Raw genomic sequence first — 13,627 nt, 5'->3', positions numbered from 1 at the left:
GCCGCGGAGGATGGAGCCGCCGGGGGCTGGCCCCTCTCCCCTGCGCGCAGCATCCCGCGGGCTCTGGGGAAGGGGCAGACGGCGACCACCACACGATCGGGTGGCTGGCACCGAGGTGCCGGCGAGGAAGGGGTTAGCGGGGGCCTGCCGCAAGGTGGGCTGCGGCGGAGGGTGTTCCCCGGGCGGGCGCTGCGCCGCCGCCCTGGCCGGGGGCTCCGGGGGAGCGCGGCGCTGGGGCTGCGGGGCCATGGGGCGCTGAGCCGCAGCGCGCTGCCGCGCCGCCCCGCACTCGCATCCTCCTCAGCAGTCTCCGGGTTTATCCCGGTTTTTTTTTTTCCTTTGCATTTTTTTATTTGATTGTCTTTTTTTTTTTTTTTTTTTTCCTTCGCCATCCTCACCGCCCAGATCCCTCTCTGCCTCCTCCCTCCATCCTCCTTTGAATAACTCGGCCAGGAGCGATCTGGAGGGGGGGGGTGGGGGGTGGGGGGGAGGGAAGAGGAGCCGAGCAAACCTGTGGCGGAGAAGCCGGCTGGTGGAGAGGTGAGTCGAGAAGGTGAGACCCCGGCGAAGGATGGGGAGCACTGGCTGCCCACCCCCACCCCCCCGGGCAAGCGGGGGGGCAGCCGGTGCCCCACGGGGAACCGACCTGTTGGCCGGAGCGGGGGCTGGTCCCTCCCTCCCGGCTTGCTTAGACGGGGCGGCGGCGGAGCGGTCCCCCGTGGGGTACAGCGGGGTTCGGGGTTGGCGGCGGCGGGGGGGACCTGCGAGTGTAGATGCTTATCCCCTCCGTCCCCCCCCGGCTCGCTCGCGGGAGTGCCCCGTCCCCCCACTCGTGTGGTTTGGTCACGGGTGGGTTCCCCCCCTCTTGGGCTGCGTGCGGTCGTGGGCACACACACGCGTGTTTGTGGAGAGGGGCACGCAAGTTGCCATGGAGCAGTGTAACATCACTTCTGCCACCCAGAAAGCCTTTTTCTTAATTTCTGGGCCCTCTCCTCGCTCCTACCGTGGATGATGTAATAAGCACTCGGTATCTATGCGGTGTCCTGCTCTTGTGGAGTTAGATAAGAACGAAGATCCCAGAGCAGAGGGAGCAGCCGCCATCTGTTTGAATAGATGGGTCTTAATGAACCTGTCAAAATCAACAAATATACACGACAGAGGAATTTGGCCCCAAACACCTCCTGATGCCGCTGTCGGCAACCAAAAGACTCCCAAAGAGAGTCCTGCCTGTCGCCCAGATGCCTACTAATAGCTTTAATGTATTCAGCCCAGCCTCGTTTTATTTCAGATATAATTTCAATCACCAGATTTAATACATGATTTGCAGTGATTGCCTCCTGATTTACCCACTCGAACTGCAAAAGGAATGCATTAAGGAGGGCTGAGTTGCCGTGCTTTGCTGGTGTCCTGAGTGTGAGCTGTTTCTCCTGTTACTCACCAGCAGCTCAGACCTTTTCCACCCACCAAGTTTGACTGTTTTCCATGTAGCAGCTGCATCCCCCTTAGTACACGCCACGCTGTGTCGCGCTAATTCACTGGGCGCCTTGCAAGCTTGTCTCGGCTCTCGGTGGCTTTTGGAGTGTGTTGAAAGTCGTCAGGATACAGACGGGCTCCGCTGGGAAATGATAGCGGGACGAGATCGGCTGCGGGAGCGGCTCGCTGAGCTCTGGCCAGGCTGTGGCTGCCTGTAACTCCGCCGGAGGAGAGGTGCGTGATCCTGTCTCGCTCGATGTGCTTGCTGGACTACAAGAGGATCTCCTCATTGCCTGGGAAATCAGATTTCCCCATTGTTCAGCTGTAAAATAGCTGCACAAGGCCGTGATTGGCAAAGGACTGGATCACCCAGGTTGCTTACATCACGTAGGCAGCTGCCACCGAAATGACACACTTGATTGAAGGCCAAAAGAACCATATACGTAACTGCCTGTGATTAAGCTCCATATGATGCCTCAGAGCAAGTAAAAACCCCTCCTTCATCTCATCTTGCTTGTAACGAGACAACCGTTGCAGGGATATCATTTGGGTCATGTTGTGGCTTTTGGGGGATTTTTTTTGTTTTGTTTTGGGTTTTTGGTTTTTGGGTTTTCTTGCTTCTGGCTGTAAACTTCCATGACCTGCACCAATCTGCCATTGCACCCTCGCGCGATGCCCCATGAGAGCCTGGTGCTGTAGGCGTGCTGGTAGCTGGGAATACAAATTTTGCCAGGTAAGAGCTCCCAATGCCATTTTTTAACAAGGAATATTCCAGCTGGCTTCTTTGGGGGAGGGAGAGGGTCTTTGCACGTGCCCTTTCCCCGCTGGCATGCATGTGTGGCGGTGTGACTGTTTATTTCTGGAAAGGGTTGGTAGGGGAAGCTTCGTCTTTTCAGTTTTCAGAGTCTTTGTGGGTGCTCAGCGGTTTCCTCACGGTATGCGCTCTACCTGTAGATAGAGCCTCTCTGCACTGCACCTGTAGATAAATGCTCTGCCCTGGCTCTGGCAAGGGTTTTGCGTATCTCCAGGCAGAATGCCGATCGGGCAGTGAGGGATGGCGAGCGTGGGAGACCTGGGCCAAACCCTGCACCGGGTGAAACTTCTAGGTAGTGTCAGAACTGCAGGGGTCTCCGTGGGGAGGTCTCCATCCTGCAGGACCTGGCTTTGGCTCCTGTACTCTTCGGTAGTGTGTAGACCTCCTCTGATTCTTACAATACCTTCCCTTAACTTTTCAGTGGGGCAGGATCAGGCCAGGGCCCGATCCTGCAAACTGATGGATTTAATCAGTAAACAAAAAGACTTTGCATGCATCTCCCTGCTATTGAATCCCTGGGCAAAACTTGTCTTGCATAAAAACCCCAAAAAACAAAAATCCAGCCCCAAGCACTTAAAGAGAAATAGTTTGCACAAATGCTAATTTAAACAAAATCTCCTTCCTTTCCTGTCTGTCTGAGCTGCATGAGGAGACAGGGCTGTACCTCCTCTCTCCATACTCACACTCTCCCTGTCTTCATTATCATGCAGTTTTTGTCCAATCATAATGTGCTTGAGGATTATGCTGATGCAGCTTATTCCTACCATATCAAGATATATGGGTATGTATAAATGTAGATGGATATATAAACAACATTTTTGTGGCCACTTGTCCAGGCTTTCCTTCAACAGACTAAATCCCAGCCCAGTCTTGGTACATTTAAATGGCTGGTCCCATGCATCTCACACAGCCTCCAGAAAACCTTCCCCTGTAAGTTACAATGCAATGCAAGTCCTCTTGTTTTATTTTTCTTTAAATGACCTAATTTCTAAGCAAAATAATTGCTTGACCAATAGTGAGATGATAGTACTATGCATGTTTTATCTTCCAGAGTTATCATAAACTGAACAAAATATCCATTGAGAAACTACTTGTATTAGAAATACCAGCAAACATCATTTTAGTCGATTTGTGCACATATAACTTTATTGATTCAGCATGAAATATGGCAGGCAATTTATCAGGAGATGTAAAATGAAACAGGCGGTACCTTTTCAGAATATGTTGGGAATGTCAAATGGGTCTGAGAGCATTCATGTTAGCCAGGTAAACTGAAATGATTTTTTTATGAGCCCTGTAAACAATACCAAGTCAGTTTTATTCAGTTTTATACGGTCCACAGCTAAAGATATATTAGTTAGCTCAGCTGTTAACTGGGGGAACTAATACGGCTGGGTAGGCTTTAACTGTATTTTTAACCTGCGAATGTGGTTAGCGTTAAAAGTGTAAGCAAAAAACTAAAGTAAATACTGGGTATTATGCAATAGTACTTGGGCTATCATGGAAAGAGGGCAATAGAACCAAACTGTTTTATAGGTCTGCTTTTAATTAAATGCAGTCTACTTTGATAAAAGCACTGAAATGTGAAAATGCTTCTCAGAATAAAGACATTAAGCAGTGGTATTTAAAGCCACAGCGCAGGTTCAGTCTGTTGAACCTGAAGTCCATGGGCAGGACATGGAAAATGTATAGAAATTCAGTGGGTGGTTGTAAAACTGCCCTCTCATTCCTTGAACTTAACGTCTGCTTGTGGAGGCTTACTGGGCAAAACTGTATATACATTTTTACAGCATGATAAAAGAAAACCTTAAATATCTACACTGCATGCTGTCATTAAGTCTGTTCATAGCTGAAGCTTTCAGGCAGTATTTACCTCCCTTTTTCATACATTATCGAGCCATTTAACCCGGATGGTGGTTTCAGATGCATGCTGTTCGTTGCCTGTAGCCATACCCCACTGTGTTGGCATCTCTGCAGCTTCGGTGGGTACCTCCTGGGGTGCAGGCATTGCAAAGTGGGGTGCTGAGGCTGTCTCTGAACCCCCAGCTATGAACCGATGCCCAGCTCGGAGGAGCTTGCTGGAGTGGTTTGGGGCTCTCTGAGCTGTCCCTTTCCCTTACCCTCCTGTATTTCCATCATCATCATGCGTGTTTATTGAAGTTCTTCCTCATGGTGTCTGCAGAAGGGTTTTGGATATTTACAAATGCAGCAAGGGTCAAAATCTGGCTGCTTCACCTTTGAATAGGGCATAAGCAGATACTGGGTTTGCCTGCGGTCACTTAGTGTCCTGGAGGATGCTTGCGCGGGATGACACAGGTGACAGTGCAGTGGGCACGTGTGCGCAGAGAGAGCATCTGCCTGCAGATAGTTTCCTTAGGATCTTTTTATCCTGGCACGTTAAACAATAATGTGAGCAAGCCTAAGATGCTGGAAGGTTGTTCAGTCGAGGGGACGGCCGCCACTGATACCCTGCACAAATTCTAGTTTGGCTTAATTCCTTCCTAACCTAAATTCTCTTTGCATTTGTATTCGCTTCCTGCCTGGGGCCTGATTCTGCAAACAGGTCAGTGGGGCAGAGCCTCACTGAAGTTAATGAGTTGCAGCAAGCTGGTGCCTGCACCGGGACTGATCCACTTTAATAAGGTTTTCTTTATTCTCCTCTGTTTGCAGGACCATAGCTGTTTGCATAGATACAACAATCATTTTGAAGGGTTACCCAATCCTTCAAAGCCTTAGGCAAACAGCTAAGTAAATAGCCCGGTGGCTTGGATGAGCACTGCTGATGCTTGCAACCTGTCCCAGTGAAGGTAACTGGAGTTTTGCCATTGCCTCCCATCATCGCAGTGCCCCCTTGCAGCTCCCCACCCCCAGGCAAGCGTGCCCCATGGGCATGCATTTGAAGACCCAGACATGTTTGTGTTGCTAATCGGCAGGCTTCTCAAAAGGGTTTGAGGACATATCTAGAGGCTACTAAGGATGTTACAGTGATGATCTATTTGTGTATTCATCCTTGATCTTAGATACTCTGCTCTGACCCCTTTTAAAAACTGCATTTAAGAAAAACGTCCTCTGTACACTAATTTTTTCTGCATATTGTTGACCTCTGCCAGGGCAGTGATTTCCCCATGGAGAGCTGTTGGCACATCAACTATTATGCAAATGAGATTCCAAATAGTTGATCATCCCTGCCAGGTATTAAGGTTGGGAGCAGCCAGCCCAAGAGCAAATCCCAGGAAAAACAAGAAAATGAAGTCTCCATAACTGTTTTCAATTATTCAGTCTCGCTGGTTCTCCTTATGTTTCAAGAAGAAACATGCAAATCTCTCTGGGTCTAGCTTGTTTACAGAGTGCTCGTGGGTTTAAAATACAGCCAGCATCAGATTTCTGTTGTACATTTCCTTCAAATAAATACTGAAATAAAAATAAGGATGCTGTAATTTGTGCCACCCCAAGAGCTAAGCGCTGTGCTCCAGCAGGAAATGATCATTTTGGTTTCTTGGAACAGCTTTACTATAATCTTCCAAAGACCAGTAGCTCACGGAGAAAGAAGCGCAGGCTTTCTCAAGGCAGCTCAGCTCTCTGATAGGATCTGGTTTCTTGTGAATTAAGGTCTTGGATGCTGGGGTGCGTCAGCATGTGCTCAGATCCCGCTGAGCCCAGGGAGTGCTTCAGCGCTCTGCGGCATCTGAGCTCCAGGGCTTACCCCTTGGAGGAGGTCCGTGCCTGCCCACCACTGTGCACGTGGAGGGGTCATGGCAGGTTTGGGATCTACCTATTTGTTCTTCTCATAAACAGCTAAATAGCGTAGTGTTGGGTGTTAAACAGCTGCTCTGGGTGGACAATGCGCTGTCTGGTGGATGCCCTGGCCACCTTCTGCAGTAGGGCTGCAAGTCCAGCGTCCAAGGGCAGCTGGTATTTCTGTTTTTTTGCATGAAGTGGTGCCATGAGCACAATGGTCTCTGAACCCTGGCTCACCATGGCCTGTTTCTAGCTTAATAGTAGTTAATAACTAGCCTGGTCATTCTGGAAACTTCTTATTGGGGCAGGTCATTTGGGTCTGCTGGCTCTCTCCCAGCAAGCAGACTTGGATCCTCTTTAAATCTGGATCCTCTTTCAAAGCTGGACCATAGTATGTGTATGAAGACACTTTCCCAAGAAAACTAACAGCCCTGAACGTTTGCAGTGGGCAAATCCTTGGAGTGTATCTTGGTTTGAATCTTATACTATGATTCACCTCAATTTATGTGAAAATTATTCCAGTGTTATGGTTACCCTTGCCTCTTTAATTACCTTCTGGCTCATTTATATATATTGATGGCTCCAATCCTCATAGCTCCTAGGGAACTTTCTGTAGGAACCGTCAGCTATTGTTTTTAAAAAATAACCCTCACCAGATGTCCAACAAACTCCTTTAAAGATGAGGCCTGGCATAAGTTGTATTTATTGGGAGTAATTAATTGCCCTGTTAAAAAAACTAAATGTTTTGGCATTTCATTAATAATAGATAATGAACCAACAGGCTATTTGTAGTGTGTTACTTTGTTAAATCTGCTTTAAAAATTGTCATTATTGATATATTTCATGTTTATAATTACTCATCTGTGACGCACTCGGTCTGTTATGAATAATCCATTGTATATTGTTTTCTTAAATAGGATGCTTGCTCAGTGTGCTGGGGGTGCCAGGAATCACTGCTAATAATGTCTTCATGTCTGATTTATGCCTGTGAAGTGAAGGCAACTGGACATGAGTAAATGAACAGAAGCACACTCAGAAAACTGTCCTCAAGACACTCTCAATAAGCAAACACTCAACAGTTGTGCGTGGAGGAGAAAAGAGTTCAACAGAACAGGGAAAGATGGGAAAGATGTTAGAAATGCATCACGGCGGGGGGGGGATGAAGATGCACAAGTGACATTTCCTTGCTGTTTTGACATTCCCTTCATCTCAGCTAAAAGCTCTGTGATACTTTTTCTGCTACTGCCAACAAGGACCTCGTTACCCTATGCCATCAGTTAGTTCAGTATTATCTTGTGTTCTCCTACTTAGAAAAAGATAAGATAAATGTTGCAGAAAAAGAAATATTTGAAGAGCAAGGACTGTTGAGGGGGTTGGTGTAACGCTCTGAGCAGATGCAGATGATGGTACAAAGCCTCTCCTGCACCAGCAGGCAGCGATGTGTGCTCAGCTGAATGTGCTTGGTGTTGGCTTTGTGGTACCCCCATCTCCTGAGCGCTGAGGGAGCGGTTGCCTGCAGGGGCAGGGGGAGACCCCACTACACCTTGCCAGGAGCCCCTGGGGGTAGGCACAGGGTGGTCATTGCTCCCCTTGGCAGTATTAAAGGGGCAGATTTGGAGGGAAAAAATGAAATGAAGGTGAGGTGGAAGGTGCCTGGGACAGTGCCGAGGGAGCTGCAGGTCTATCAGCTGCACGTGATCTCATCTCAGCACTGATGCTGCCCAGCCCCTCTGAGTGTCTTCACAGACTCCTGGTTTTTAAAGCCCAGGAGGAGTGTCAGAGCATCTAATCTAGAAAACAATATATCACAAGCCATCAGCTTTCACCCCGTTAACTCCAGCACTGAGCTCGGCAGCTCGTGCTTGGCTAAAGCGTGTCCTCCAGCAAGGCATCTGGTCTTGTCAGGGAGACAGCAACGTGTCACTTGTTCTGATAGTTTGTTCCAGTGGTTAATCACCTTCACCATTAAAAACTCTTGCTTAATTTCCAATTTGCATGTTTATAGCCTTCAGCTTCCCACCATAGAAGCCCTTTGCCTTGAGATTTTAGAGCTTTTTAGTAGCCTGCATTTTTTTCCTTTCATAAACTCTTCCCATGTTCTCAAACAGTCTTTTCATGGAAGCGCCTGGATGATGCACACCATGTGTCCTGTTGTCTTGTAGAGGAGCTGAAACCATAGGAGGGAACAGGAGGCTGGTGCATGCATGCAGCAGCCTTCCCAGAGATAAAAGATCTGTTTTCAAGTGGATTTTTTCATGTTTCCAGGTGAATTACTAGAGGGGAGAAGAGAAGAAGGTTCAGAGATTTTTGTTGTGTTGTTGGCTTTTCTTTTACTTTTTAATATCAGCTCAGAAGCTTTCAAAAACAACTGTAGTTTATATGAAGTTGGAAATTTTTAACTGACCCTGGCTAAACTCCACCCCCGCAGCAGCGGAAAGTGGCTCAGTGGCAGAAAGGGGAGGGCAGAAATATAGCTTGGGATTGCTGGCTGCGAAAGGCGAGGATGAGTTTGGGGGCTAAGAGGAGCTTGGGTGAATGGAGGAGATGCTGGTGAGTCAGTTGTGATGGTTCCTTAAAATTATGCAGGTTTAAGGCTGTTTGGGAGTGGAAAGGGGTTTTTATCCCCTTAGTGTGTGATGTGCTTGCCCTGGAGATACAGAGCTATTGAGTCATTGCAGTCCCCCCGGCAGTTTAAGCTGGGGATCAGCCGAGGCCATAGTTAAAAAATAACAAACAACTTTTGGGTTCAAAACTGTCCCACTGTGTTCTCACATGTTCAGCTTTCAGAAAGGAATTAGTATATTTTATACTTGACCTGGCATACTCAGCTCTTCCTTTCTGCCATGCAGAATTCAAAGGCAGCTGTGAAGCATCAGTTGTTTAGCAATGTGATGTATTTTAAAGTGACCTTCATCTTCTTTTTAATTTAAAATTTTCTGGAGAAGGTGGGGAAAAAAGCAGCACAAAACCATCTGAAGCTCCTATCACTTTGTAGTCCTCAAACCTGGAAGTTTGTTGCTCATGAAGTGCCTCTGTGGCACTACATCCACTAGGCTTGTCACTCAGATCTTGTTTTCTGCATTTCATAGGACTTTTTTCCCAGTTACATCCTTGAGTGCTCAAAATGGTCTAAAGTTTGTAAAGTCCTTTTACCCACTGATCACCATGGGGAACTTTATTACTAGTATCCCAACCCAGCATCCTACCAGGAAGGAGATCTCCGTTTTCTTGGTCATTGTCCGAAATATGGGGATATTTTCTTAAGGTTATGTCAATAAATAATCACTTTGAGCAGGAATGCCATGTATGGTGTGGTAAGGATGAGGGCAACATGTGGGTGTGGAGGGTCAGGGCAGAAAGTGGTCCCTGAGCACCACTTTTAGTCCGTACCTGTATGACCACCAACAAATGTGTAGCTGAATGAATCTCACATGCATGTGTGTACACTGAGGATTCAGGTCGCATGTTTGCAGTCCATATGGCCTTGTAAAAGGTATAATCTGGATGGATTAATTTGCTGAAAGTATCATGTGTGTCAGTGCTGGGTCTGGCTTCTGATAAGTAGCCCTCTTCCCAGAAAGTCGGAGCACTCCTGTTTTCCAGAAGTAAAAGAAAAACTCTCAGAGGAAGCTTTAGGGCTCACTTGCACTCACAGCCCAATGACTTTGCATTACAGTCTGAGGAAATTTGGCTTCAAGAAATGGTCCGGTGTGTTTACTGCTCTGTGCAGGCTGCAGCAGGGGACTGGGAGCAGGGAGGCTCTTGTCTTTCCCTTCCTGCAATAGATCTGCTTATATATAGCCCAAATGCACCTTTCCATGTGTTTTGGGGGATTTGGCTATATTGGTATCAATAGTCAGAAAACACAAACTTCCTCAAAGATTTTCCTGTCTGGGAGGGGCTATTTTAGGGCTTTCTTTTAAGGCTGCTTATCCACCAGCACTGATTTTTCTCAGCCCCAAGGCGCCCTTCCAAGACCCACTTACGTTGGTTTTGTAGCTACAGAAAGAGCCATCTGCCTGAGCACACTCCCATTCCTGTGTCTTTTTACGCACCTGAGCTGAGATTGATTAAACGAGGCTCCTGTATTTTATTGCAGCAGCTTAAATCTTCACACCTCATTACAGAGCCCTGAATGTGCTCCCCTTCATCTCAGAGCTGCTCCTGATGCCAAAATGAGACTCTTTGGGCCCTTCAGACTTCCCTTTGATGCTTGGGCTCATACTGCATTTGAGATGCCAAACTTTTGCACAAAATAAATTTAAAAAAAGATCTTTAAAGCTATTGTTAGCAACAGGGAATGCAGGTGATAAGGGACAAAGTGACTTAGTGCTCTTCCTAGCAGCAGGATTTTCCCAAAGCCACATGTCTGCAACAAAACACTTGACTTGTCTCCCCTTAACTCTACCAACTGCAAACGCAGAGATGGGGATTTAGTCCAGCTCAGTCACTCCCATGCCAGAGAGCACGAGCTAACCACGACCCTCAGCTGTTCCTGCCTCCCTGGGAGAGAGGGCAGGGACTAGTGCATGGACAGCGATGAAAGGAAAATGTACCAGAATAGCAATGAAGACTCTTGGGAAAGTTGGTTGTGTCCCCTGACTGATGCGTCATGGCCAGAGTGTGGAGGATCAAATAGCCCAGGAATTTCCCAGGTGATATTCAGGGTCTATTTGCTCTGCTCTTCCCTTTGGATCGAGCTAGATATTACACAGCCTACCTGAAAAGATAATGGGAATTGTTCAGCTCTGGGGAAAAAGAGATAATTTTTTCAGAAGTTGTTGCTCTTATTTGTCTTAGATGTTGTAATGTTGATCTGCCCAGGGACAAGCATCTTTAACACCATTACTTCATTTGATGAATTTTTAAAGGGTTTTAGAGTGAGCTGGGGGACTTTACAGCTACTGTTCCAGTTTCCTTACCATCTGGTTGCTTTATGGATTTTTCTATGTTTTCCTGTATTTTTTTAGCCGAGTTTCCTAAGAAAATGAATCTTACGCTGTTGTACTGCATGTGTGTGCTTTTCCACCCATGTATGTGTGTTTTCCCCCATTATCAGCTTGAACCCTCCACTCAGCCCCAGCCAGATCTGTGGGAGAGATGGACATCTCAATTTTACCGTCTCCCCATGTTTCCCCGCCAGCATCGTTTCTGCCTGGTCTGTGGGGCGCCTGTGGGGTGGTAGCTGCGGGGCTGGTCAGCATCCAGGGCAGGGACCTGTTAGCCCAGGTCACGTACAACCTGCTGGGCAGCAGCCAAATTACAGCTGAGTAGAGAAGGGCAATACACGGTATAGGTGTAACAGCCAGGCGGTGCGGATGATGTTGTTTGTTATGTGCCTGAGGCTGTAAAACCAGGATCAACTCCTGGGCATTATTTTGTGTGGCACGTAGGAGAAAGGTTAGCAAGAAAGCTTTTCCAAATTGGTAACTACCAAGGGAGATCCTGGATCAATGCATATTGATCCTGATTCTATCTTCTTGACTGATATTTAAGCTAAACCTTCCAGTTTAATAGTCATGTGGATTTTCAATTGGGTCTGCAAGCCTTTTTAGAAAACATATCACAAGAGCTGGTGAAGAATGCAAACCAGAGTGAGTGTAGACATGTGAGCATCGTGTAACTGCCTTTTTTTCCTGACGGGAAATTGCTTACGAACATCTTATAAATTTCACAAATGTGGTTGTGCTGAAAGGAAAGAGCCAGGCTGGCAGTGCTGCTGCCGGGCGTTACGGGGGATGTAACCTGCTGGTGAGCTTGGCACAGAGACTGAAACCTTGGCAAGGTACCATGGTAACATTTCCATATACATGTTTATGGGTTCTTTGAGGGCTTTTTGGTTAAATGTCAATGTTTTCATGATATTATTCAAGGAGATTTCATTGCTCCAAAATCCCACTATGCCTTTGAAAACTGCTTTCAGTTTGCATGTTGCTCAGTAGAAAATGTGTCTGTCTCAACTGCTCAGAGATGGAGAGCAAAGCTCACTGCATAGCTGCCTGTTCGGAGGCTTGTTGTATAGCTCTGTAAAATGGGGCAAGACCAGGGCATCTTCCCCATTCCCACCTGGAGGAGGCAGGTGCACATCGCTGCAAATTGAACACAATGAAGGGACAGAAAGCTGTCGGCACCCTGTGCTCTGGCACCAGCACCTGCTGCTGAGCGAATGCCTGGGCAGAGCATCACCATGGTGTGGGATGGAGCCCATCAGCACTGGTTCACTTAGGATTTGAGTTTACCCAGGGGCTCAGCTGCTACTGGATGGAGCAGCCACAAGCAAGCTTAAGGTTACTGTGTTTCTAACACAGACATTTTGGCTAAATTAAAAATGAGCCTGGACTGATCTTTTTCCCAGACAGGCATCAGGCACCTAAGTATTTCGATTAAGCTCTTATATACGTTTCAACATAGGGTACTTTGCAAAGGGTACTTTGCAAAGTGTGGTGCTTTTCTTTATGAACTCACCTACATGCCACACCTTGCAATGACCATTTTTGCCATTTTCTGCCCCTCGTGCAGGCTCGGTTTTGAAAGCAGACTCCCGTCTGCAGGATGCTGAGCGCTCCTGAAGCGTGGCTGCACATCCTTGTTTGGACATCTGGTGCTGGAGCTGCTGCTGGTCTGGTTTTGAGCATCTCTTCTTAGGAGGGAGGCTGAGAGCTGCTGAATTCCAGAAGCTCTGCATGGTTTCCATTGAATAATATTGCAGTTAAAAAAAATTAAAAAAAAAAAGAATATATATACACCCAGGAAGTATAATTTAATCCAGGATCTCTCACTGTAGGATATTATGGATGCCCCCCCCCCCCCCAATACTGAAATGCATTACAGGATCACAGGTAGGAGCTGATTTTAAGCACTTCAGCCCACAGGGAAGATGCATTGTCCTTTTTTTTTTTTAAATGATTGTATAAATGAAGGCACAGAAAACAATTTCAGAAATGTTTTAGTCCACCTAAATCCACAGCTTGCAGCTACTCCGACCGTGGGTGAGCTCAGGGAGTGTGAGGGCTGAGCTGCCTTCGCCCAGGAGCCGGGGCAGGTGGGTGCTGGCATCAGCCCCCAGCCCCATGGGCTCATCGCACGCTGCATGTGCAGTGCAAGCTCACCCTGCAGCTCTGCCTGGGCTGCTGCAGGTGTTAGATTTAAATCTCTTTAATTTGACAGGGTTTTGAAAATCAGTGTAATTGCTTTTACATTGGGCCTGTGATTATTGAGAGAAAACACGGATTGACTGCTGCCTGAATACTTTGTGATGGGACTGGAAGCTAATGAGGATGGTGCAAAGGGCTGGACGTGTCTCTCCAGCCCTGCTTGTTGGGACCCAGAGCGGTACCAAACCTGGCATCGCCTGGGTGTCTCCCTGTGGGTAGGTAAAATTCCCGTCTTAGAGCAGAGCAATATGTCAGAGTGAGCAATATATCAGAATGAAATACATTAATTGGCAAGTGGTGGGAAATTACAGATATGCTTAATGAAAAAGAAAACCTTGTTTACAATTTCTAATGTGCTGCTGAAGAAACTGGCTCCCAAATAAAAATACTTAAAATTATGGTTAGGATTTATTTACATAATTACTGCGAGAGAAATTCTAGGTACATG

The 13,627-nt window shown here is 47.1% G+C and overlaps 1 protein-coding gene across 3 annotated transcripts in view; it reads left to right on the top strand.

Annotated features, from left to right (window-relative positions):
- The first annotated feature begins 493 nt into the window (after nucleotides 1–493).
- CALN1 (calneuron 1) overlaps nucleotides 494–13,627 on the top strand; it is a 131,337-nt gene continuing 118,203 nt past the window's right edge. For 2 of the 3 annotated variants that reach the window (XR_005102222.1, XM_037375129.1), the window contains exon 1: nucleotides 859–2,206. The gene's annotated coding sequence lies outside the window, so the exon portion shown is untranslated. Of the gene's footprint in view, nucleotides 541–858; nucleotides 2,207–13,627 lie in introns of those variants that run through there. The other variant, XM_037375130.1, reaches the window with a different exon arrangement.

Source organism: Falco rusticolus, chromosome 1, assembly GCF_015220075.1.
Source record: "Falco rusticolus isolate bFalRus1 chromosome 1, bFalRus1.pri, whole genome shotgun sequence".
NCBI classification, from domain to species: Eukaryota; Metazoa; Chordata; class Aves; order Falconiformes; family Falconidae; genus Falco; species Falco rusticolus.
The sequence above is the reverse complement of the archived record's forward strand: the minus strand, read 5'-3'. Positions and strand labels throughout refer to the sequence as shown.